Below are 27,091 nucleotides of genomic sequence, written 5' to 3' on the forward strand. Positions count from 1 at the left end.
AGCGGATCAAAAACATATTATTCAAAAGAAGCAAGATAATTCCGGAAATAAGCAGACCTATGCTTTAGCTTCCTTAGTGGCGCTACTAGTAATGACAGTCTGAAATTCAGCAGAATTTACGCTTCAATCACTGATTAGCGGAGGTGATTTACCTCTGAACATCTTCAAAATAGAGATTTTCGGATTGCATGCATTTAAAAACAATATTTTTGTTAATATCATTAATTTAAAGTATTGTCAAATTTAAATCAACTTTTGATGGGGGTTTTCTGTTTCCTTAACATTTGGTTGGGGGGGGGGTAGTGTTGAGAGCAATTTATCTAGTTTTTTTAATCAAAATCATATAGGAAAATCAAAGCAATTATTTGTGCTAATTAACTTTTTGAGAACTCTTTATATGCATTATTTTTCTGAGTTTAAAATATGCATTTGTTGGAGGAAAAGAATTTATTCGATCATCAGAATTATAAATTATCATTTCTTCAAAATGTGAACATTTCTGTATACCAATTAAATACCTTTGTTTTCAGTTTTCTTACATGACCATTTCGATTTAAAGCGCGATAAATTAAACCCGAACAAAATTAGAAACACATTTCACATTAGATTGCTTTAATTTTATTTAAGTTTCCACTTTTTCTTCCTTTTTTTACAATCTTACCACTTTTTTCTACTTTTTTTTTCTTTTTTTTTTTTAAGATGATCTTTCTGTAACCAATGTTAAAGATATAATTGAAATTTTTAGTTCAAGTTATTGCATTTTTCAGGTTAGAAATTCGTAGCAATTAAAATTCATAGTCATGACAAACCATTAAAAAAAAAAAAAAAATTTTAATTAGCAAAAATGGTTTGCAAAAAAGGCCTTCCTCTCCATGTAACGCAAAGGCGGGTTACCTTCATCAGAAAGTCCTCCACGAAGGCGAATTTCTCCCTATACTTGATCCAGGAGTTCCCTTTGTCTTCTGGCTTGGATTAAAAATTACAAAGCTACGGAGTTGAACAACAGTAGTCGTAAACCCATAAAACTGGTCGGCTGATCAACGACGGCTATAAAAAAAGAAGAAAAAATACCAACTACTTATTATCTTACATGCCAATAGTAGTCGTATCGCTCCAATAATCTCTCTTAATATTCTCCTTTGATCTTATACGATGAAATTCGTCAATAGGGTTCCAATAACAGCAGCTTAAAGTTCAATTCTGAGTATCATGGCTCAAGTCAACAAAGAAACTCTAATCTTGGTAGCCAGTTCTGCCCTTAGACGTAAAACCATTCTAAAAATTATTTTCGTGACTAGCAAACGATATCTTCATCCAAGCTTATTCCCTTTTCCATGTTTCTATATCATTACTTTCGCACAAAGTATGACTGGAGAGACAAAACCGAAGAGATCAAATATTTTATAATATCTATGTTGCTTCTACTTTCTTAAATTATACTTCTGTAATGACTAGAATTTATGCATTCTTTAAGTTCTAATCGCTTTATGGGCAAAGTGTTGTTGAATCCTGCATATTTTTTTCTAGTTCTTCTTTATTTTCAATATTAGTAATGTGCTGTCCCATAGCGTGGGGTTTTAGGAAATAACACTCTTATATTTAACAAGCACTATTTATTAATTAATTACAACATTTAGAATTTGGAATACAAAAAGATGCATCTTAACGCAACGCTAACAGATGAGGAATCTGAACTGAAACTTTTAGAGGGAAAGTCCCAATTCGATTGCGTAGGCGTGATAGTTCGTAAACATAGCCTCGAACGGCTAAATACATGACAAGTAACAATAATTTCAACGTAAAAACTTTGAGCCAAGCTAACTTTTTCCTAAATTTAACGTCATATTCCTCACTTGCTTCAAATGTTGTAATCAATCTACGACGCTAACAGAAAAGGACTGCATATTACACCAAAAACTAGTCTTGTAAGTCAAAAATACTTGAATTTACTTTGTTTCTCGATCTCCCACCATAAAAAAAAAAACAAAGAAATTCTGTCTTTATCACGAATGCTTATTTGACAGAAGGCTCTTCTAATACCTATCTCCTATAACTGCGAATTTTCCATCTCTAAATCATTACAGGAAGTCAAACAATAATTCAATCAAATTCGATCATCATTAAAAATATAGGTTAAGAGATCAGGGATTTGGCAAGCGTGTCGTCGCATCAAAAACTGGCCGAATTAAAGTAGTAGCACTGTTCTGTTTCAGAACAGGTCGATGACACAGAAAATTCCTTCAAGTATATTTCAGTTAGTGGAACTTCTATTATGCTTTGTTTGAGCCAATTTGTAAAAATATCTTTGTATTCTGATACAAATTCATATTCCTGAATTTCGAACTGGTGTGTTCCAATTGTCTCTGAGATAAGTGCAAATTATCGGGTAATAGTGATTTATCTTCAGCTCAAGGTAAAAATATCTTCGTATTTCTGATACAAATTCATAGTTTTAAGTTTCAAAGTAAAGTAGTGTATTACAATCGCCTCTGAGCTAACTAAGTGTAAAATATCCGGTAACAGTTCATGTCATTAGTTCATGGTAAAGAATCTTCGCACCACCCACTACAGTACCACAACTAATTTCCCCGGTCTGTAAAAAAATTCCTTTGTTTGGAATTTAATTTCTCTTTTGAATTTCTTTTTAACAGGATCACTAATTCCAATAGAGACTAATTGCCATAAATTAGATATCTCAAGATATATTTACGGTTATATATATAACCGTCGTTGAACAGCGGACCCAAATTTGGGTTTACGACTACTAGAGTCCAACTCCGTAGCCAGTACCGTCTTTACGCATGGGCACACCCGGGCAGTGCCCGAGGGCCCCTAGGCACTCAGAGGGCCCTTGAGAATCTAACTTTTTATAAATTGTATTTAAAAAAAACTAAGAATAAACAAAATTGCCTTATATATATTTTTTTAAATAAATATATTTTATTGTATAAAGTGTGTATTTTATTTTCCTTCCTACAAATAGTGATTGATTATCATAACACACATCAATAATTTGAATAGTTTATCACCATGGAAAACTTAAGAAGGCAACCGAAATCTATTTTTCTACGTTCCAAGGAAGTTTTTATGTGAATTCAGTTTTTTGGGGTAGTCAAAATTTATTTAAATTTGTTAAAATTATGGCATATATTAAAAATACTTTATTTTATGCGTGTGAAGTTTTTTAGTTCCATTTTAAGCACTATGATCCGTTATAAGGGCCTAAAACATTTTTGTGCCCTGGGGCCCTGAGTGTTATTAAGACGGCCCTGTCCGTAGCCTTGTAATTTTGAACCCAATCCGGAAGACAAGGGAACTCCTGGATCAAGTATCGGGAGAAATTTGCCTTCATGGAAGATTTTTTGATGGAACTAACCCGCATTTGCGTTACATGGAAAGGAAGACCAAGAGAATCTTCCACGGTTAGCCTGACCGCAAAGGGACTCTAACCATGATCCGTCTACCACTGAGGATATTTCAGATCATCATGGTGGACGGGGCAAACCGGATGCGGAATTCGTATCGACCAGCCATCGCTGGGATTCGAACCCGGTTCACCTCATTGGAAGGCGAACGCTCTATCCTCTGAGCCATCGCGACTAGATATATATGTTTATTAAAATTAGACGAGTTGACAGTATTTTCAATTTGTCTTTTTCCTTAATTTTTTACAAAAGTCTTTTGTGTATACAGCTCATCGCACTTAAATATCACATCCCAAGTAGCACAATTCACAAAAACGATATCGTAAAAACTTAGCTTTGAACATTGTACAATATCGTAGCGAAATATTGTACTATATAAAAATGGACCCCTTTTATAACGTATATTCAATATTGCAAAACAATATTGTTCGATATTGTGAAAACGTTGGGGAACGTCGATCGACATCTCTCTGCATTTACAAACGTTGTACTATGTCGTCCGACATCGTCAATACGATATTAAAAAAAAAATGCTGTGGAATGCCGACAATCTCCAAAATTACGTTATTTGAGAAAATAAAAATTAGTTATTGAAAATATTCATGCCTGTTTGTAACCTGGAAAAAGCTGATAACAAAATCGTTCTAGCTTTTTTAAAATTAAATTATTTGTTATTACCAAAACTTATAGAATTTTTAAGTCTGCAGCTTAGTTATTAATATTTAATAAGTTTGGGTAGGCAGGTATATTTTACCATTATTCTAGAAAATAAGCTAGAAAGTAAATAGTTTTGTTAAGATATTTCTTCTCTTTTTCAGGGTACAAGCAGCCATTTATACTGTGAAATAATTTTAATATTTTAAGTGATTTGTGCAATCATTTTTACAGCATCTATATTTTACTTTGCAGATTAAAATTACAATATGTTTAATTTAAAAGGATAAACTTTTTTGCTGTGACGTTTTAGTATTATACAATCTGTATTTCCTTACAAAATTCCTTATCTTCACAGCATCAGGTTCGATTTTAAGAAAACTGATTAAAAAGAAGAAAAAAAAAGCAATATTTACACTCATATTGTCATAATAAAATAACAGGAGTCACATCCTCAGATTTCTGATTTAAAAAAGGGTAAGCATGGTAGAATAAGCTGCAATTTAATTTACTTATAGCCTATGTCCATTAAAGTGTTGCTAAAATATCTATTAGGGCTTGAACGGTTGTCAAATGTGTAAATGAAATATACATTTTATTAAACAGTAAAGAATAATATACTAATTTCTATAATTTATTGCATTGTTTAATACAATCGATTGTTTCTAAAACAAAACTGTGTCAGTTGAGGCGAACTTAGTCTTCCTGCCTTCCCGGTCGTTGGCGGTGGCAAGAGCTTCACCAAATTTTTCAGCTTTTTCTAGTCAGCTAGTTTCTTTAAACAGTCTGAAGGTAGCAGCTGAAAAAAAATAAGACACGAACTGTGGTTAATTTTAATATTTTTAAATTAAAAGACAAATAGCTATATTGAAAACATTACATGAACTAAAGTAGACATAAGCATAACGCAAGTACTACTAGCAGCGTTCATGCTAATCCCTAGGTTGACAATTCTTTTGTATAGAATCAGAGCAGTTTTTATGTTTTCAGTAAGTTTATAACATATGGAAAACGAGTAAGTTCATATAGTAAGAACCTTAAGACCCTTTACGAGTAAGTTTATAACATATGGAAATTATATTTTATAATATAATAGATGGAAAAAAGTTTTTCTTTGAATAGTTTTTAAAAATTATTTGGTCACCTTTCGATGAGGTAATCCGGGTTCCAATCCCAGTATCGGCTATGAAGTAATTTGTTGCATATTAGCTAAGTGGTAATAAATTTGGCTTGGACACAGATCCCTGTTCTCTAACTATTAAAACAAAGCTTCAATTAGCAAACCATAATTTTAATTAAAAAGTGAGATCTTTTTTCTCTTGATTTTTTACATGACAAAAAAAATGCAACAAATTGTGTTTATAAATGTCAGTCATTCATCAATAAATAAATATTTAATCTATATATTTTTATATTAAAATATTCCTTTTTAATCTTATATCAAAATAGATAAGTGAAGCTAAAAAAAATTTTAAAAAAATTTGTGTAGTCATTGGAATTTTTTTTCACAAAATTTCTTTATAGAAAATCTGATAATGTCAACGATACTATAAACATATTATGACAAAAAAAATAAAATACCAGTTACCAGTTAATAACTCTACTGCTTCAAATAGACTTTGAAAAGGAAGAATGACACTAAATCAGGAAAAAAAAACATCTGAATTCATCAGCCCCCTTTTTTTTCCTTCTATTTTTGACATATTAGGGTAATTTCCTTCTAATATAACCTCAAGCTTTAGAAATATACATTTTCCACTAATAAAAAGCATTTTTTTAAAAATCATGTTTATTAATTACTTTCTACAGCTATGCCAGTCTATATTAAGACAGCATTTAATGTGTACCTTAATCTGTACACATTTAATGCTATCCAATCAATCTCAAGAATCAAAAAGATTTTTAAAAATGTAATTTCAAATGTGTTGGAATTTAACACACACCAAGAAAGAAAGTAATTTTAATAACTAAAATTAATTAATGCAGCAATTTATTTAAAATAAATTTTAAAACTAAGAAAAGAAAACAATAAAAGTATCAATAATTTAAAACACTGTTTTTTAACTTTCAAAATCAATGATTTTTTTAAAAAAAATCATTTGATTTAAATCAACAAGAAGTTGAGAAAAGACGCCATGAAAAATATTACAAAACTTTAAGAGTGGCTAATTTTTGAACTTTGAAACATACAATGCTGTAAAATGTAAAAGTATCAGAGTTTAGAACACAAACTAAGCAAAATAAAACAGGAAGGACCAGGGTAAATAATTTAAGGAACAACTGATCCATTTTAGTGCAAGATAATGACTCATGAAAAAGTAAAGTCTTATTACAAATTTTAAAATTCTAAGTTTATAAAATTACCCAAGATGGCGTTTGTAACCGCTGAGAGGCTTTCAAAACACTGTTTCCTTTTTCATTTTAATTTACAATAGATCATCGCCAATTCCAAGATGGTGCTGAAGTAAAAGAGCATAGATAGCCTTTACAGATGGTTTCAAAATAACATATCTGAAAGGAAAAAAAAGATGTGTATATATATAATGTTTTAATAACCATTACAAAATGTACCACATATTTTATCATCAATTAAGACCATACAAGTAAAACGGGCACGGGATTGCTGAAGGAAGGAATTATCTAAATTTTTATAATATATTATTTCTTATTTCAGTCACTTTATTCTCTAAAAGAGTTCTTGCATTAGTTCTCTACTTTGTAAATGAATGAGAAGCTTCCAAAGCAATGGCCTTTGCTTAAATATATTAAACATTGCAATATCAGATTGTATGTTAACGAATCCAATTATCAAGAATTCTATGTATAAAGTGTGTGCGGAGAAATACCCATACCATCAAAACACTTATCCCAGTCATATTTGACTAAAGAATCACATAAGTTAAAATATGTTGCAAAGTTGGGACATATTCAGCTATGGATTGCTTTTCATTTTGATATGTACATGATATCTGCAACAATTTAGATTTTCAAATCACTGACTTTCCATCAATAATTCCAAGAAGTTGTCATGACTTACCGAAGTTACTATTTTATCCGACAATAACACTACAATAAATTCAAAAAAGCATTATAATAACATTAATTGAAATGATAGATATAACCAAAGCTGTTATATTACTCAGAATCCTTGAGGCAGAATTTGTTCGAGCTATCTGCGACAAAACTCTCTAGCACAAATATCTTTCTGCAAGATACTTTTCACAATAATAAACATGTATGTTACTAATTTAAAATAACAAAAGCTCTGTGTTTACCAAAAAAAAAATTATATATATAACTTTTTTTAAATTGAACGTGTAATTTGTATTATAACATTATATATAACATTTTTGCACCTTGTTGGGAGGCAGGGAGACACAGAAATTATTTCCTTCGCCTTTTGTAACTAATCATCACAATGAAAAAAATTGCAAATTATTAAATCCGCAGTAGTACTTGGCAAAAAAAAAAAAAAAAAAGATTGACGACAAATTCACAGGAATATGTCATCTCAAATGAGTGTTTTGTTTCTTGATTAGGCTGTTGTATAAAAATATCGTATAAAAATTATCAGATTTAAAAACTATGGAGAAATCAATAGCAATAACTGATAAAATTCGACAGAATTATTGACCTAAAAAGTAAATACCCAAATACAAGATTCAAATTTTTCAGGTTGCTTATCGGGACAACAAATAACATATTAAACAAATAAAATAATTAATAAGATTCTGAAATCACTGAAGTTTAAAAGATAATTCGCTCTAGAAAGGATGTCCTTTCCTTAATTATTTTAAAGAACACAATCAAAAAATTTTATATTTTAATAAAATACGACTGAGATTGGATATTTTGTTACAAATTCAGATATTCAGAACGCTGTGAAATTAGGGGGATTCGATTTTTAAAATTAAAATTTTTAAGTTACCTAAATCCGCAATTTTTTTAAAAAAATAGTTAAGATCATGACAAATTTTGTTCAATCATGAAATCCATGACTTTCTAGGTGTGCAGATACCCTATATGTAGCCTAATAAATACATATATATACCCAAAGAATAGTATCAGGAGAGATACCCTATTCTTTGGCACGAGTACATGGGAGAAACATTGAACAAGTTCGTCATCTTTCAAGTCATTCAGACATTTTTTTTAGTCCGAGAAGAGCAGACAAATTGTTATAGTGCACAGAACCAATAAAAGTAAACAAACAATAAAAGTAAACAAGATCTTTGGGAATATCAGAATTGATTAATTTGATAATATAATAATTAACAAACTTCAGTTTATGTAAGTTAAAACCCCTTCTGAAATTATGAATCACTTGATTAATGAGCTACTCGGTTCGGTAAGTAAGATGTAGACACATAAAATTTTCATGATTCAATTATTTTTTTTGTAATTTAAACATTATATATTAATTAGGTACATTAAGCATAATATTAAATAATAATTAAACACACACACACATATGTATATATATATATATATACAGTGCACTCCCGATTATCCGGGTTAATCACCGGGACAGGTTGCACGGACAATCGAAAAACACAGATAATCCGAAAACTCCTTTTTATTAAAGAAAAAATTAATATCAGTACAAAAAAATTTCTGTTGCTGTATAATACCAAACTAGCAATTTTCCATTCAACATTTGATGCTTACAAAATGTGTAATGCGCCATATATTGACGCATACTTTACGTACCGCAGTAATGTTACCGTAATCAAATCCTCCCATATAATCTAATAAAGTTTCCACAGATTGAAGAGTAGCATAAATTGTATTTCCCTTATTCACTACATCTTCTGCATCAGTTACTATCATCACTATTTGATTTAACAACATAACGATGTCTTCATCTATCAAATACTGGAAGCCAGGCTCACATGCATCACTTTGAAACCAATCTTCTAAATTTCCTTCATTGAGAATTTCAAAACCTTAGATTTCTTTTGCTTGTTCGAGAATACTGTTATCATATTCTTCTTGAATATCTGAAGAAGATTGTTCATCAAGCTTTATGAACTTACTCCACGATCGTGATAACGTAGACGATTTTACCTTTGACAATGCTGCTGATATTCCATATATTGCAATCCAATTACGAATATTGCTTTCCAAAAATTTGGTAGTGTTATAACTTCATGAATCAAATTTTTTTAATCCTGAAAATGTTTCTCTTTATACTTTTTATTCCGAAATGAGCACGGATAATCCGCAAACCGGATAATCCACGCACGGAAAATCGAGAGTGTACTGTATATATATTTACTGCAAACTTGTACGGTTGAAAAGAAAACTTCTTACTAGCAGCAACATTAGATATCTTATTAAATCTTCAGTAGACATATTAAATCAATCTAGTAGACATACTAAATCTTCAATTTAAAATTTCGAAATAAAAACATTTCAATCTACCATGACAAATTAATAATTAAAAAAAATATGCAAATATGATCTATTTGTTAGCTCACTTAGCTTTTAAATTTTTAATTAGTTCAAGTATTGAAAAATATTTTTCATCGAACGTACAAGTTGGCAGGTGTGAAAAAATATAAACATAAGTATGCCAGAAGGCTTAACACCTCCAAACATGTTATAAAATTTCGCCACTGTTTGTGAATATGAGAATTGAATAACGTGATATAATTAAATAGTTAAGCAGCCTGGACAAGAAAAAGGAGGAAGTAAGTCAATGTAATTCTTACAATATATAATTATATATATATTAAAAACAGCACATACCTGCCAAGATCAGAGAATTCGCTCACTTCAACAAGGTGCATTAATACCCCTTCATATTCAGCTGGTTTGAGTTTTCGGGCTCGCTAAATCGAAATAATTTTTATTCCATTTACATTATGCGCTAAGGAATAAATCTTATGAGACGGAATTAGATTTAAATATAAGTAGAGAAAAGATAAATAGACCGCAGGTGTAGCGGAAAATGATAAACAGCATCTTAACGGGTTATAGTTACCCTTATGAAAAAATCGAGGTATAAACGAGGTATATTTTAAAGGTATAAAGGAGGTTGTTATTTAAATACGTCGTAAAGGTTGAAAAGGGTGCAAATGAATACCTCAAAATCAACCTCAAATATACCTTAAATATACCTCCAGAGGTATATATGTTTCAGCCTGAAGTATATTTTTTTACACTTGTGGAAGTATTTATTCAACAACCTAAGGTGTGTCATTTTACACTTCAGGTTATTATAAATCAACCTCAGGTATATAATTTTATGCTTGTAGAGGTATATATTTTTCAACCTATGGTGTGTCATTTTACACTTCAGCTTATTTTAAATCTACCTCAAGTGTATTTTGTTCGACATCAGGTAATTGTTTTTCAACCTCAGGTATATAATTTTATGCTTGTAGAGGTATATATTTATCAACCTGTGGTGGGTCGTTTTACACTTCTGGTTGTTATAAATCAACCTCAGGTGTATTTTGTTTTACCTCAGGTAATTATTCTTCAACTTCAGGTATATAATTTTATGCTTGTAGAGGTATATATTTTCAGCCTAAGGTGGGCCATTTTACACTTCTGGTTGTTATAAATCAACCTGAAGTGTATTTTCAACAATTGGAAAGGTTATTTTTAATTAGCGTCATGTGCTCCATGTTCTACCTTAAGTTATTATTTCGTAACCTCAAGTATATATTTCTATATTTTTAGAAGTGTTAATTTATCAACCAAAGATGTTTTTTTTAGCACTTACGAAGGTGAGGTGTTATACGGACCACCTAGTTTATTAATTTTTAGACTCACTATATAAAAAATATAATATATATATAAAGATATTATATATATTATATGAAGAATAATGTACATTACATTTTTTTCACTAGTACTGATCATTTATCAACCTGAAAATTTTAATATTAAACCTTCGGCAGTAATTGCTTCTTTTGTTAAGCTATAAAAGAAGATTTCAAATGCATAATTCTTATAAATTGAATTCTTATAAATTAAATTCTTTAAATATAAATTCTTATATAATTTTAATAGATTGATTTAAATCATCTTAAAATAACACTTATCCAAATTCCACAGTTAGTAAAAATTATTTATAGGAACTCATACTCGTATTTTTAGAAGATAGTTGTCTAAGGTGCTTGAATTTTTAAAGCTATAAAACTACAAATTTAAGTAATTAGTCAGCTCAAATTCGAAGTACTTTTATTTAAAACTAAAATTTCACTTTTTTTACAAACCAACAAAATTATTTTAAATACTGTTTCCGTCTACATGTTGAAACTTGTAATTATTGGAACCTAAAAGAGAAAAAAATATAAATTAGTAAGAAAGTCATATTTACAATAATAGTGGCAGGTCTTAAAATATTAGAAAGTATTTTTTTTATGATTTAAATTAACTGGATGAAATTAATTTTCCTTTTCAGATAAATATCTTCTGCCATTTCTATTCAATCCTCGTAGCTAAAAAGCATGACATGTATCACAGACACAAAATAAAATACACTGAAGACAGTATTACCATTAACAACATTTACAGAAATTCAAATATACAGGGCGTTTATAAAGTCTCAGACCCATTTTGATGTTTAATAACTCATAAAATAATAAAGATAGATTAAAATTAATAACATAAATGGTTCGATAGACTCAAAAACTTTCATGAACCTTGTCAATGAACTTCCACGTGTTCCTCCGTCCTTCGTCGCACGGAGAATATCAAGTCGATAGTCAATTTCACGCCAGGTAGCAGCAAGCATGTCGGCATCCACAGAGGCTATTGCGGTTGTAATTCTGGCTTTCAGGCCATCAATGTTCGACACGATCCTCCTGTAAACATTGTCCTTTATAAATCCCCAAAGAAAAAAGTCCAGCGGCGTTATATCAGGTGATCTGGGTGGCCAAGGAATTGGACCTCCTCGCCCAATCCATCTTCCTGTAAAATGGTCATTCAAAGAACTACGAACGATGATACCCCAATGAGGTGGTGCACCATCTTGTTGCAAAAAGACATGTGGCTGAAGCTCTTCTAGTTGTGGAAATACGAAGTTTTCCAACATGTCTAAGTATACGACTGATGAGATTGTCTTTTCTGTAAAAAAGAAAGCTACCTCTCGTGAAACTGACTATCGACTTGATATTCTCCGTGCGACGAAGGGGGCACACGTGGAAGTTCATTGATAAGGGTCATGAAACTTTTTGAGTCTATCTAACCATTAATGTTATTAATTTTAATCTATCTTTATTATTTTATGAGTTATTAAACATCAAAATGGGTCCGGGACTTTATAAACACCCTGTATAATTCCAATCTTATTATGCAATTTTAACACTTTTTATTTTTCTATACATCTGTAACATTATGGTACTTATAAGTTTAATAATTAGATTTCCTTCCCTTTCTTTTTTAAAAATCTTTAAACTCTATAAACCTAGTCTATATTTTTCAGCTTTTTGTCAGACATCATGAAACTAGCAGCTTTTTTTTAAATTTTTGACGCTGATTCTGAAAAGGACTTATGTTATTGTCAATCACATCAGAGTTTCTTAAAAAATATTTATTTCAATAATTTTTAATCAATGTAATCTAGAATCTACAATCGTTTAAGGGGACAATGGACGTTCAAAATACGAAAAATCCTTAAAATTTTGAGTTTTTGTTTTTTGTGATATTAAAAAAAAACATACTTTTCTGAATAATATACAGCAAACAGAATTCAAATTGGAGCTTTTTTGTTAACGAGTTATAAGAGTTTAAATTTGTATGTTGTAAGTCATTTGCATTGAAAAACATAGATTTTTCTCAGAATAAGATTTTTGGACGATTTTCTATCTTCGAAAAGTTCCTTGCGCATCAATTTTTGCTCTATTGCTCTGAAATTTTTTTCAGGGATTGTTTGATGTTTGTTCTAAGGATAGAACTACAATTAGTTAGCATTGCACAAAAATTTGTGTTGCTAATATTTAAACGAAAGTTTATGAATAGCAAATTTTTGATGAAAATTTAAGAGCGATGTGTAAAAAGACTTTTGATACACATTATTGCTCTATATTGTATCTGAAACAAGTTAAATACATTAAAGTACTTATAACCTCCTTTTTTGTACAAAAATAATTTTGAAAAAAGTAAAACTGATGCGCAAGGGACATTTTATGCATTGCTAATTAATCGTTAATTAAAAATATACTTTTAGCTGTAACTTGAAAAATAATTAACGTTTTCTTAAAAAAAATTATACACAGGCTTCTATTGAGCTTACCAACATTCAATAAAAATTTCATATGGCTAGGAGGAAAATTAAAAGTTTTGGTTTTGAACGTCCATTGTCCCCTTAATAAATTAAAATTTTAAAGTTATGTACCAATTTTTATTCTTTTTTCACACTCAATTGAATAGAACAAATTACATTCTGATAAGGAGCATTTATTTTAAAGTTGTGAGTAATTTTATGTGAGGAAAATGTCTAAGAGAGAATGATTTGAAATAATACTTTTAAAATAAGTTGAGTATAATATCTCCTATATAACTTATAATACCGAGCAGAATAAAACTAATAGTTAGTTGTTACAAACACTTGTTTAAATATAAATACACATCCCATAGGATGAAACTCAAAATAATGCATATTACTTTCAACAATAAATGTTTTTATTTGCAATTGATTTTATTCAATTCAGGATTAAAATTGCATACTATACTGACTTATTTCTAAAATATTTAAGATTTCCGAAATTCGCACATTTTTGAAGTAGTGAACCATAAACAGCTGCATGAAAAAGCTCATAACCTTGAAACAAATTGTCATATAAACTTGAAATCGGATTTAATTTAATTCTGCCCAATATTCTAATAAGTAATAACAATCTGCTTAGCAAATAATTAACGTGGGTAAAATGCGAGAAAATAACATGTAATGAAAATAGCAGTTTTCTGATCAAACATGAAGAAGTGAGCTAGTACAGTTACTAGTTTTCAATTATCAAATATCTAGCAAACTATTGTTATCAACAATTACACAAATTCTGTAGTTTATTAGGAGAGATTAGTTTTTCTTTTAGGTATAAATTCAGAACTATATCCTAGGAGAAGGCTGAGCAGTAGCTTGCTTGTCTCTTCTTCTGCGCTGCCGCGCATGTGCTATTTACAGCCTAGGCCATCTCAGTAATATCAGGGAACTGTGGATAAGCTCTGTAAATATATATATATATATATATATATATATATATATATATATAAACAATAATATAAACTTTGCAACAAATATCCAAACGATAAGCATACAGCTATAGTAGAATTTCAAAGCAAAATTGCTATTTTAAAAATCTTTCAATTTTCAATGATTTATTTATAAGAAAAATTGTGAACATTTTTCTCAATTAATCAGCGTGCATACTGCTACGTTAAAAGATATACATTTAAGCAAAATAAAAAGAATAGTTCTATTTGACTGAACTACAAACAATAAAATATACTGTGCATAACCTGCTGTAACGATTCACCAGTAATGTTACCCCAAACAGTGACGAGAAATATTTCGGTTATTCTCTCTTATTGCTAAGCCTACAACGATAGCCTCTAAGAATATCCTCCAACTTAAATTATTTAAGATCAGGACGCGTCGTTAAAACAAAAACAATAAAATTTAAGTTTCAAAATTGAAGCATATTTGATTAAAAGTGATAAAACTAAATTAATAAATGTCAAGCACACTTACCGAATTTCGAATAGACTTTCGATTGTCAACACACACGCCATTTGCCGGCTCGCATGGAACTCTGGGAAGTGAGCTAGTTAATATGAAGTGTACTTTAAACAACCTTAAAACAAGCTTAGGTATAAATAAAATGACTTCAACACCTCAATAAATACCTCACTCTCTTTAGTTGAAATAAGGTATATTTTTTATACCTCGTAATTACCTCACTCTCGTTAGTTGAAATAAGGTTGATTTTTTTATACCTCATAAATACCTCTTTTGTTACAAGTGTAAGAAAAACAACCTCGTATACCTTAAAAATCATCTTATCAGTCTGGGTGATTTGAAGTGAATTTAAAACAACCTCAAAATAAGCTTAGGTATAAATAAAATGACTTCATATACCTCAATAAATACCTTTTTATCGTTAGTTGAAATAAGGTAAAAATTTTTGTTCCTCAAAAATACCTCTTTTGTTACAAGTGTAAGAAAATAAACCTGGTGTACCTTAAAAATCACCTTATCAGTCTGGTTGATTTGAAGTGAATTTTAAACAACCTCAAAACAAGCTGAAGTATATATAAATCAACCTCGTACACCTTAATTACAACCTTTACGAGGTATAATTTTTATTGCTGTTTTCTCTGCAACCTTAAATATACCTCAAAACAACCTTAATACCTCAAAAATACCTCAAATCAACCTTAAATATACCTTAAATTTTCATAAGGGTACGGTTCCGAGTGGAATAGATCGTAGATTTCAGTATTTAGAGAAAACGATCGATGTCGTGACAAAAACACGATTGCAATATTGATATCAAATATTGTCCGGGTGTGGTTCGGATATCTCTAAATTTATATTTTAAACTTATTTTTTGGAATTATAACAATTTGACGTCATTTTTTGTCTTTTAAATGATTAATTTTGATTTAAGAACACAATAAAGTTTTAAATGATAAGTTTTACAAACAGATTTTTAATGTGAAATCGACGGGAATCGTACAATATCGTACACACAATTTCGATTTTCGCCAATATTGACAATGTCGGTCGATGTAGACTAAAGCTGTTACAATATCCCTGTGCTACTTGGGATATCATGATTTCAAGAGCAAATTACGCATCTTGAAGCAGCTCTGCATTAACAAATTTATTTACTCTTCACCTTCAAATTTTGTTTTAATGAATTGCATTAGGTTGTTCAACTTCTCCTTCAGCAGAATATCAACAGAAGCAGAAGAATTTGTATGACAATTCAAAGCCATCATAAAAAAAGGAAAGAAATTCGCTAAAGCTGAAGTCGATTGTTTTGAACTACCTTTTTTGGTTTATAAGGCATAAAAAAGAAGAAGAAATAAAGAAAAGAGCAAGAAGAAGAAGTAGACGAGGAGGAGAATCTATTATAATTACTTTGTGCCTTCCGTTCAACATTGGAGGTATGATAGATATTAATTATCAGTCAATATACATATGTATACGGTAATTTGGTATTTTTAAATAGGTGAAAAATTTGAGATTACTGTCTTTATGGAACATCGGTTTGGATAAAACCACTACATTTCTGAATCAATTGCCATGAATTTCAATCCCCTTCAATTTTCTTTTAAGTTTTATAGAGAGTAGTTTTATTTGATTTTTTAAAAAGGCATATCTTCTATTTAGTAACGTTATATCTAAACATTTTCACACCAAAATTTATTGGTTATTGGTTTTTGCAATTACATAAATTTTCAGGCTTGTGTGCTCAAAATGGCCAAAATTTATTTAGTTATTTACAAATGAAGTTAAATATTCGCGATCGCAACACTCGAATACGCCATCTGGGGAGAGACCGGTTTCATGCCTTTAGCCCTTCTCCCTTCCCTCTCCTCCTCTTTTCAGTTATATAGGAATGTACTACGATATTTTCCCTTTTTTTAATATTTTTCCTTTTTACTTAATAAAAATATTTTTAAAAATTTCCGTGATACTTTTCTTTAGAACTATGTTTAATGTAGTTTTCAGTTCCATATAGTTTTTCAAGTTAAAAGATTTTAATCTATATGAAAATCAAGAGAGAAACTAACGTACTTCCTTCCTCTATGACTTTCCACACGCTAATGGGGAAAGCATGTGAAGTGTTGCCATAGGAAAAGAGTTTTGCTCTACGCCACCTGCAGCCCATTTCGATCGCCTATAACAAGTCCTCTTTTTTAATATGATTGAACGCCTGTGGATACAATATCTCCAATCAGAACACAGTAAAAATATCCCTAAATGTAGCAATCCAATCAAGGAGTTTCATAGATATAAGGAACCCGTAAGAGGAAGTGAAGGTCCTATCCTCCCGGTGGCAACGAAAAATGGGTTACTTTTTTCAATCATCGTGGCGACTTTTTCTATCTGTTAAATCGCCACATCGCCAGTGTTCGTGTGCTTTGTTGTGATGGCATGTTAATTTCACGTGTTGAAATTTTACTGCATGGGATCGATATCTAATCTGTTGTGGTAAGTAAAAATTATTAATATATTAATTTTTTGTATTTATTTTTAGCTAATTAAATGTGAAAACATTGCATAAATGTTTATATATTACGTTCTATAAAGCGTAAACACCATTCTCGTGTTATTTTCCAATGAGAATGAATTTTATAATGCATTTATAACTCCACTCTTTTAGAAAATTATTTTTATGTGCTTAGCATTAGTTGATTGAGTGGTTATTGTTTAAAAAATTTGTAAAATAATTTTTACAGAAGGAAATTTCTGATAACCTAAAAATGTTTTCATATTGGAATATTTATTCTACCGAATGTTTTGATCATTAAAATTTTTTTAGTAAAATCTGCGATAATATAGCGAAAATGAGCTTGCATAAATTTTAGGAAATTATATAGTCTGTTATTTATGCACAATAGTAAATGAACTTATTTAGAGATAAATGCTTGTGTTTTGTGCTGTTTGTCATTAGAATTTAGGAACGATACTAAATTTTACGTTACGAATAGTTTATAATATATGAAGGTTGTATTTAGCTATATTAAGAAAAAGTGGTGATTAAAGTTAAGAGTATTTTAGATCTACAATTCATCTTTATATATTTCTAAATTTCCTAGTAACTATCATAGGAATTGTATGCCTTGCATTCAAAATTGATAGATGAGATTAATGTATTTAAAATAAATAAGTTAACTCTAAGAAAGAGTAACAACATATTGAAATTTTTTGTCACTGTGAGAAATTTATCTCTTTTGACGTTGTAATTTTTTAATACAAGTATTGTTGGTGTTACTTTTTTTTCTCTAGTGGTTCATGATTCATATATAGGAATGACTGGAAGCATGTCTGTGTACCACATACAGTTGGCTGATCGTGGAGAAGATAAACTTGGTGAAACAATAGCTAGAGAACTGCCTATTTAGAAAGTTTATTAACCTTTCTATATAGATGTTTTTAAAATGGTTTTCTTTTTATTGTTTTTTCCAAGTTCAGTATAACAGCTAAAGCTCACCTGCAAACTTGGCTAGATATTAATTACTTTCTAGGGTAAGTCATTCATTAACATTTTCAAGTACTTATAAGTTTAAGAATGTTCTAAAAAACTTATTACTACATTAGCTATATTATGTACCTCTTACTGCAATTAGTATTGCATTGATATGACATCAATAAAAGTTAAGTGACATTTTTACAGACTCCCGAAACTGGTAAGTTCCCATTTTTGGGTAAAACATTGCAGTTTTATCAAAATATTTTTAGTTTAATTTTGAACTTTAAAGATATGAACGTTTTCTGTAATTCATATATTATAATATTTATATTGCCGATTATTTATAATTTGGCCTTTATATGGATATGTAAATAAACATTTGGAGTTTTCATTATTCTCCATTTAGTTGTGTGCATATAATCATATCATGAAATGTAATCCAAAGTTCTGATTCTCGTATTTATACAAAATTTAATCTGCTGTTTGGGAGTAATGTTAAGGTTATTGTTTCTAATTTATAAAAATTTAAGTATTGTTTTTAAAATTGTACATGATTAAATGATCAAGTTATTGATGATAATTTAAGTTCTTTAACTCTTTTAATGCACATTCCATGTATTGTTGTAAAATGAGTAAACATATCACATTGAATTTCAAGTATATTGTCAATTTTAACTGGAAAATATTGCACTTTTTCTATTTTGATAACTAGAAAAATCTCTAAAATTCCTTTTGTGTAAAATATGTAGTACATTCTGTGACAATTATCATAAAATGTATATTGTTTCGTAAAATCTACTGGATTTTTTTCCTATCCCTGTCGTTCCAACGCAATTTTTCAGAGGAGAGTTTCGACAATTTGAAATATAGTTATTAAGGTTTATACTTATGTATATGAAACTTTTTTTTTTGTATGCTGGAAATTTATTTAAAGAAGAAAATCTATGCAATGAAATTCTATAAACCACATTAACTTTTAATATCTTTCTATTTTTAAGTCTACTCTACTTGGTTAAGCAAACTAAAGTTGATAAATTTATTGTGTTATATTAGTTGTTGTATGTTCTTGAAAGTTTAAAAAAAAGTTTTTTTCTGTAATGCTTAAGCACATATTTATGTGTCTAACTATTTGAATCTTAAAATTATATTATGCATTTTATGGCTTGTCTTTCTCAGATTAATATTACTGTCATGCTTAGTTGGTAAGTTTAAACATGAGTCCAATGTTCTGTATGACACAAAATTCTATAAAATGCAAAGACACATGTTTTAAATGTGTTTTTAAGATATTGTTTTAATAAACTTTGAAAAAGTTACTATTAATCCTATAAATAATATTTTGGAGTTGTGAACACCTAATTAAAATTATTTGTAGGCTTTAAATGAATGGCAAATATTATTCTGAATTTTTGTTTTATTTTCAATTGCACATTATTTGTGAAAAAAAAAAAATATATATATATATATATATATATTTTTTTTTTTGAAAACCCAGACAAAATTTAATAATTTTCTCTTCTAAACTAGATTCTTTAAGCATGTATAATATAACGTTAAAAATTAATAAAATAGATTTTCGTATAGAATTATTGGGTGAATTATGTTAAACTTCCATTTTTAAATTAGATGTTTATTGTAAATGACAGTTTCTTGGATTGGGTAGATTTACATAATCAGTTTTTTCTAGTCTGACAAGAGCTTACCAATCCTGGTACTATTTGAATGTAATGTTTGAAGAAGCTACCACTAAGTAATAATTTTTAAAACCGTTCTATCAAGGAAAGAATCCTTATGTGCAAAATTCTTATTTATATTTGTTATTTGTATCTAAAACTATTGTTTGTATGGTTATTAATACATTTATTTAAGAATATGCATTTAGGTGAAGTGTATTTAAGTTGTGATGTCTGTCTGCTGAAATTTCAGAAAAATGAGAAACTGTGCAACTATTTTATTAAGTAAAGTTTTAAATTGTTCACATAACCAGTAGTAATTTTGACTTCTTTCATTTATTATAGCTTCGTACTTAAAAATTTTTTATTGAAGTAAAAATTCATACCCAATGCACCTACAAGATGTTGATTACAGTATCTTTGTACAATAAATAAATAAAATTAGTAAAGATATTTGTTGTTGTTTTTTTTTGTTGTAAATAATGCTTAAAATATTTAATTAAAAAAATCCGTTGAGATATGTTTTGAGTTATCACTTTTGAAATTTGAAAACAGTGTGTAAATATCAATTTGCGATATCTACCAACTTAAAATTCTACACTTTTAAATTTTATTGCAATTTTTCAGATAAACTTTCTGTCCTATCTTCCTTAATATTAGTGCATTTTTTAAACGTTTGATCTTCAGGTAATGAAATAGTTTGGGAAATTCTATACAAAATGCAATCAGATCCATTAAAATGGAACAATTGCTCAGCAATAACTCTACTTGGAACAATTTCTCTGCTTCTGAGAAATTAGCATCTTGAACACTTTTCAGAAGAATACAAAATACATATTAAAAATAAGCATAATATACTCAGAAAATAAAGGTTTTACTTTTTTTTAAGGTACATTTCAATAAAATTATTTTTTCTCTTGTGAGATAATGGATGTGGAATTTTTTAAAATAGCCTAGAAATAAATGAAATATTTTAAGTACTTTGTATGCAATTTTTCTTTAATTTATTAAAATTAATTAATTATGACGTTCTAAAATAAATTTAGAAAACCTTTACAAGTTCAGACCATATACATATATACAGCTAATTTTTATAACCATTTGAGTGTAAAAGGGGGTCTTTAAATCTTGTTTTTAATTTATAATTTTAGAATTGTTTTCAAAAATAAAGACAGAATTAACATTAGCGGTCGCAGATTAATTTTCAAACAAGGAAGAAAATAAGCTTCTTGAATGATGAATCATCATTGAGGAAAGCAGGATTAAATTTAAACCTGATATATTTCAAACATTTGCCTTTCACATCCTCCCGGTTTTCTTTAGCAACCTACCAAGTTTTATTGTTTTAAAATTACGAATGAATGATTTTTCAGATTTTCATAACCTTTCTGCGTTAGTTTCGTTGAACTTTACTTAGCAACACATGTATGTGTTTTCATTTAATTTTGCGCATCCTCAAAAAGTATATTAAAAACTGTGGTAACGGAGCTTCTTATATATGAGCTTATCAAAATATATGATAGCATATATATAAAAACTTTAGATCTAATAATTAAGTACGAATATAAGGAGTTTGAAAATTTTGTTAAATATTCTTCCCCAAATTTGTGAAACAAATAAATTTTCTAAAAATGTTACTATTCCGTTCTCACCTGGTGTGTGTAGAAGATTCGCATCATAATGTATATTTGTAATTATTAGATTTAAGATATCAATAAAAACTAAGAAAATAATTATGGATCGCATTTTTCTATCATCCTTTGTATTTTGAAGCATTTTGCAATTTGATCCTCTCGAAATCCGCTGCTTCTCCAAATTATTTTATGGTCTAATAAAGTATTTTGGAATACATTCGATGCAAATATGTCAAAAAATTTCACGCGACGTATAAAATTAACCAGTAAGTAAATATAAAAAAGATATTTTGTTTCATATTAACTTTATTTCAACAATGGTTAAAAAATATAATATTAAATGCAGCGGGAACAATTTTTCAAAGAGACATTTTTTTTTTTTAGAAACTAGCTAATTTTAGATAAATAATCTCTTTGCCGAGAACAATCAAAATGTAAAAAAGCTAAATACAGTTTGTTTGTTTTTTTCATTCATAAATTATTTCCGAACAGTTTTAAGAAAATAAAGACATTTCATCACATACATTTATTATTTAACCGTGTAATTATTAGATATGGAATGACCTTAAAAGCTAAAAGAATAAAATTGCATAATCTGCCACTTACTATAGTTATGCATTTGACGCAATCCGGCCTTATAAAGTCGAAACGATATTTTTAAAAGCTATTTGATAATGAAATAAAATAGTTTTCAACACCAGCATTTGCTGAAATTAAAAAATAAAAAAAAAATCGTACGCCATATTTTACATTAATTAGTAGTAAAAGAAGGATACATCGTCTGAAGTGGAAATTATTAGTTAAAAATTCTAAGAACATTCATCATAGTCTATCAAGTTTTATCAAGAAATTAATCCTTGAAACAAATCAGAATGTAAATTTTGAATTCGATAATGCTGTAAGTTATTTAAAATTGTAAAAAAAAAATCGGTATTGATTTTTTAATTTCAACAAAGGTGTCTTTAAAAATTATTTCTCTGTATCAGTGGAAAAATAAAGGTAATTAAAAGAAAATTTATCTTTCGTAAATAGCAACTAACTCCAATTATAAACTAAATAAATACAACAATTGAGAATGATGCATAAATTTTGTAGTATTATTAAATTTAATCTTTTATTTTGCTAAATTACATATGAATTACATAAATTTTTAATTCATAAAAATATCATTTTATGGATTTAAAGAAAGAATTTAAAAAAAAATCGGAAAATTTTGAAAAATTTTTGGGTTATGGCACGTGCTTCCTTAGGTTCCTTTCCTGGGAATTAATGATCCAAAGAAATCAGAAAATAAATTTCGAATTCCAAAACATCCTGCCAGTTTCGTAGATAATTTGAATACTATGAGACAGAATTTATTTATATTACCGTGAATGAAAGAAATTGGTGGTTGTTAACTTCCACCGGTGAATGTTGACAATAACATAATCGCTTTGGTAAATGTCCGAATTATATACTAGCTCTAGTTATGTGCAACTACCCGATATACATTTGCCCGGTATGCCCCATATTAATGTATTTTAAAGGTTCAGTGCCATTGCCCGGTATGTCCTACATCGATGTTTTTTTAAGGTCAAGTGCCACTGCCCAATATGCATTGAATCGGTTCTCCGAACACTGATGTTTCACCCAATCTATCCCACGATATTAAAATAGCGAATAAATAAAATAATATCAACGAATAAAGTAATATCTAATCGGATAAAACAAATATTTCGGACATTCACCAAAGCGACTATGCGATTGTTGGCATTCACCGGTGAAAATCGACATTCCCTTGATTTCAGTCATCCACGGTAACAATTATGCTGATATATATATAAACTCATGTTTGTGAAAATTGCAACACCATGAAGGACTTACGCGAGGGAGCTGAAATTTTCAGGAAGTGCAAAGTAGAGCATGATATGCAAATGATTAGAATTTCAGATCCGTAGCGCATGCGTATGCTGAGCAGCGCCCTCTGAACGGCGGATGGATCCAAATAAATAGCCGGCTGTAGCCAAGCGAGTATGGTTATCGGTGGTTATCTGCTAGTGGTAAATGTTAGCTTAGTCATTACTTATGCCTATTCGACGAAAGAGAGCGAGATTTCAACAACTTACGGAGTTTAAACGGGGGAGAATCATCGGCCTTCGTGAAGCTGGATTATCTTATCCTGCAGTAGCCGCTCGTGTGCAGCGTAACAGCAGCACCGTGATGCGTGTTTGAAAGCAGTGAATGGACGAGTGTCGGACAACTCGGAAATCCGGGAGTGGACCCTGAAATGTCACGTCAGTTCGCGATGACAGACACCTGTTCGGCGTTGCGCTAACGGACCGTACGGCTCCCTCTAGACAACTGGCAGCACGGTGGTCAATAGCTACAGGTGTTTCATTGTGTGCTTTATCAATTCGTAGATGTCTGCTACAGCGTGGACTGCGCGCAAGGACTCCTTTATACAGGATCCCCCTCACGTTAAACCTTTGCCGCCTGCCGCTGCAATGGGCCAACCAGCATAGGAACTGGCTTGCTGATTGGCAGCGTGTCGTGTTTTCTGACCAATCTCGCTTCAATTTGTGGTACCATGATGGCCGCATTCGTGTCAGACGCTATGCCGGTGAACGCCATCTTCCGGAGTGCGTTGTCGAACGCCACAGTGAACGAACACCCGGAGTTATGGTCTGGGGTAGCATAGCATATCATGGACGATCTCAATTGCTACGAATTGTGGGTAATCTGAACAGCAACCGGTACATCAGTGAAGTTCTACAGCCCCAAGCTGTTCCCTTCCTTCAAGCCTTGCCAGGTGCTGTATTTCAACAGTACAATACCCGCCCTCATATTGCTAAGACTGTTCAATCCTTCCTTGCATCGCGACAGGTACAACTTCTTCCCTGGCCGGCGTATTCCCCGGATATGTCGCCGATTGAACATGTGAGGGATTTCGTTGGTCGGCGTCTCGCTTGTAATCCTCGTCCTGTTGCTTCTACAGACGAACTTTGGGTACGCATGCAAACAGTATTGAATTCTCTTTCTCGGACAAACATTCAAAGTTTGCTCGACTCCATGCCATGTCGTGTAGCAGCACTTATTGCGGACCGTGGTGGTTACACAAAATACTGATTTCGATCTCTTGTTATTGTTTGTTTGCTTTGAAAGTTTAATCATTTGTTTGTACCACTACCACTCAACTGTGTATTAAATTTAATTCAATTATGACGATTCCTTCATGGTGTTGCAATTTTCACAAACAGGAGTTTATATATACGAAAAAAAAGAAAAAGAAAACAATAAAAAAAAGAGTATTATTAAAATCTGATAATTTAATTTCAGTCACGGATAGCATGTATGTCATCAAAATCATAAAAGACCAGTTAGTATGCCATAGACTAAATGGGGAAGTAAGGATATTATTTGGGTTACTAGATTTATTTGTTTGGCTAATTGGATTATTACTATTTTTCTAATTAATTATGAATCCATTTAAGCTGTGATTATCCTCAACAGTGATTCCTAAGATTTTGATAAAATTCTGACTGAGACATTTATTTGCGACACCAGAACATGAAGTTTTTAATCAGATTGCGACTTCATGTGCCACAAGCATTTTTAAAATATATGAACAGAGTGTTCCGTTTCCTCGTTCTTAATATTAATTGTTTAAATATTTATTAAGAATTTAATCTAAATAGTACGCAATTAATTGCGTACTATTTAGATTAAATTCTCAATAAAATAACCTATTATTGGTTAATCTATAATTATAGGTTATTTTATTAAGAATAATTATAGGCTAACCTATAATTATCGGAGACCGATAACTATAGCAAAGAATATAGAGGGGTTCTATAATCAGGGGGGAAGGTGGGCGCACGATGCGCCCACTTAAAGCTTGGGGGGGGGGGGAATTTTTACACTAAATAAAATGAATAGTTTGGGGGGGATTTAGATGAGAGAATTTTTTTCTTTTTAAGTACATAAATAAAAGAAGCAACGTAGCACTATTTCGAACAATTTAACATGGAAGGGGGAAGTTAGCAAATTATTTTTAGGGGGGATGAATGCGCCCAAGAACTTGGGGGGGGGACACTGTCTATAATATTCTTTGATTATTGGTCGCAGGCTAATATGCGGAGAAGCGAGGAAGTAACAAAAAGATAGTTGGAAACTATCGAGTCCCTAAAGAAGAAAAGATGAAAAAACGGCAAAACCAATTTGATTGCCTAATGATTCTTAGATATAGTTCTACCAATCTCCTTTCAATTTTTTTCTGTTTCACCCGAAAATCAAGTATGCTTCGTTATTTACCCCAACTGGGATTCGCTGGTTTTCACAGATAATGTTTCGTTCTCGCTTAAATTTTAATATGCATGAAATTTATTTGCAGCCTTTGTCTATAGTTTCTTTTAAGTACAATTTTAAATATAATTTATTTTCCTTCTTCAGAAGAAGTTAAAAAGCTGAAGCGTCAAAACAACGAATTTTCGAAGAACCATTTTTTTTCAGAAAAGGCTAACATTAACACACACAAGATAATTTTTAAAACAATAGTTCAATAGTATAAGAATTAGAAAAATGTTTTTCCCTCCCCCTTTTGTTTAAATTTAAATATCTGAAAACCAACTCATGTATATGTGACCAATGTGTTAATGCATGTAAATAATGCTTCTTCGAAGAAGGTTTAGGGCATTTTCAACGTGGACGGAAAAGAAAATCTTTGATGTCAAGCTTTGTGCTCTCGAAATAGTGTTCAAGCACAGTAAAATCAACTAAATCAACATAAACTACAATTCAATTCGTAATTAAATACTTTTAAAGGTAAGTGTAAAGCAAAATGTCAACATAACATCAAGGAATTTTTTTATACAAATTAAACTATTTTAAAAAAATTATTTTTGTTTCAAGTTTTATGAAAGGAAGAAAAAACATTATTTAAATTGTAAAAGTTTCATTTTCTTCAATACTCTTTTCTATTTTGGAATGATTTGCTGGTCCGAATATAATAGCAATTGTTTCTACACTTTTTGACAATGTCAGTAAATTCTTCTTTTAAAATGTAAAAAATTCTTAAACGACTTATTTTTCAAGGAAATAAAAAAAAAATTCATCCCTCCCAAAATTAAATTTTTTTTTTGTACACTCCTTTCTATTTTCATTTCATTGCTGTAGGGATTTACTAATTCCATCACTAGATGGCAGCTCTGCATTAAAGTACACTCTACTAAAGGCTCTGTTAGTAGTTTAGCATTTTAAAATTAAATTATCAAATTAATTATCAATAAGTAATTAACTAAGTTAATACATATTTCTAAATCGAGTTAAAAGTTTTATTAACTCTAAAAGTAAAAATACAATTTATTGTCCATTTTTTATATTTTATTATATTGTTATATTCGAAATCAGAGCTAGTACAACTAAACACTAAACGAAAAAAAAAGGTAGTAAATTTTTTTAAAACGCCAATAATAAGATAAACCACAAAAATAAGGTAACCCTGAAAACCGGTTTTTCGTTGCCATCGAGAAGATAGGACCTTCACTTCCTCTTACGGGTTCCTTATATCT

The 27,091-nt window shown here is 30.0% G+C and overlaps 2 long non-coding RNA genes across 2 annotated transcripts; one reads left to right on the forward strand and one right to left on the reverse strand.

Annotated features, from left to right (window-relative positions):
* Positions 1-3,869: 3,869 nt before the first annotated feature.
* On the reverse strand, positions 3,870-10,055 carry LOC147807790 (uncharacterized). The gene is made up of 3 exons (XR_015434586.1): positions 9,831-10,055; positions 6,444-6,590; positions 3,870-4,878 (listed from the first exon to the last, which is right to left on the reverse strand). It is a non-coding gene; the product is annotated as an uncharacterized LOC147807790 (long non-coding RNA).
* Positions 10,056-15,959: 5,904 nt separating this feature from the next.
* On the forward strand, positions 15,960-20,362 carry LOC147807791 (uncharacterized). Its single transcript, XR_015434587.1, has 2 exons — positions 15,960-17,256; positions 18,055-20,362. It is a non-coding gene; the product is annotated as an uncharacterized LOC147807791 (long non-coding RNA).
* Positions 20,363-27,091: the final 6,729 nt, after the last annotated feature.

This window comes from Parasteatoda tepidariorum, chromosome 6, assembly GCF_982258835.1.
Source record: "Parasteatoda tepidariorum strain Cologne lab strain chromosome 6, Ptep-v5.0, whole genome shotgun sequence".
In the NCBI taxonomy this organism is placed as follows: Eukaryota; Metazoa; Arthropoda; class Arachnida; order Araneae; family Theridiidae; genus Parasteatoda; species Parasteatoda tepidariorum.